Genomic DNA, 1,451 nt, shown 5'->3' with positions numbered 1-1,451 from the left:
AACCATCACGTAGGAGCTATTGTGATGATACATCATTTTCGCTCACACTGTCAGGGTTGTCTATATCTTGACGAGGGTATAGAACCTGACTACTAAGTGGATCCACTAAGCTATGCTAAAAATCACTAAGAATCATCTAAAAGGTATGACCCTTTTCTATTTATGACGACTACATGGTTTATGAGGGCTCAGACTTGTCTGAATTCTACCCTATATCGGTGCTCAGTACTACTTCCAACATATACAAGCTCTTTCTGTTTAAAAACATAACTTCTTTCTGTGGTTTGAGATAATTTCTGAAAACTTAAATCAAAGGCTCCTCTTGGAAATCAAGTTTCCTCTCTTGCCTAGTTGTGAAAGCATTTTGTAACAACCGAAAATGTAATTAAGTAAGCTAGAGCCTAACATGTAAACTAGTATCCTAAATGGAGTTAACCTTAAATATTATGGCTCTAAAATAACCCCCCCCCCCTAAGTAAGTACAATTGTTTTAGACCCTAAATGTCAAGGCATGAACCCCCAAGGACGAAAGAAGGGTCCTTCAGGAGGGCTTTTGTTGTAGCCAAAAAGCTGCGTGTAGGCAGTCACCCAAAAAATAGCCACGTCCTGTGGGTGGACTTATGCCCCATAAGTGGGGGTCATGATTTGAGGCTAGACCTTCCCCAAATCTCCAAGTTCCAGTACCAAACCACGCCCCTGCAGTTTGGCACGTAAACCCACTCACGCCTCGTGGGTGGGTCTCGTGAGTTGGTGGCTTGATGTTGCGTCCAAAAGTGCGTGCAAGTGCATGTGGTCACTCAAGCAGTAAAAAGACTCTTTCGAACCTAATTTTCATATCCAAGGGACTTCATATCAATGAATAACAATTTGCAATGACCATTTAAATTACTCAAGTATCAATTAGATTGAGAAACTCTTTTAAACTACTAATTTAACAATAATAAGAATTAGTTACTTTAAGTAAAAGATTTAAACAAAGAAAATTCACAAGTTGGAAAGATATCCCAGGGTTGTATCATAAATTAATTTCCCGTTCAATGTGGTTCTATCCCAAGGTTCAAAGGGTTAGCTCATTGCGGGTCGGCAGGATTAATTTTACGATCATGATCTTCCGACCTCTAATCGCCTCCCATTAGCGACAACCTAACTACATCATCGAACGGGGTTAGGTATGAACCAATAAATTTGCACTAAGCATTTGTCTTGCATTTCAACCAAGTGTGGTATGCGGTTATAATGTTATCCTACACACAAAACAATCTAGAACTCACCCTAGAATGAACACACCTCTTGCATTCTTTGGTCTATCCCTCTATTCTTCTTCCGAGTTCAAAAGTGGACTAAATTTATTCTAATGTTGATCAAACATTAAAATAGTGAAATGAGAATGCAAGCACAAAATATAAAATAACTCTTCTCACACAAACAAGAAGTTCACATTAAACCATCAA

This window comes from Solanum pennellii, chromosome 3, assembly GCF_001406875.1.
Source record: "Solanum pennellii chromosome 3, SPENNV200".
In the NCBI taxonomy this organism is placed as follows: Eukaryota; Viridiplantae; Streptophyta; class Magnoliopsida; order Solanales; family Solanaceae; genus Solanum; species Solanum pennellii.
The sequence above is the reverse complement of the archived record's forward strand: the minus strand, read 5'-3'. Positions refer to the sequence as shown.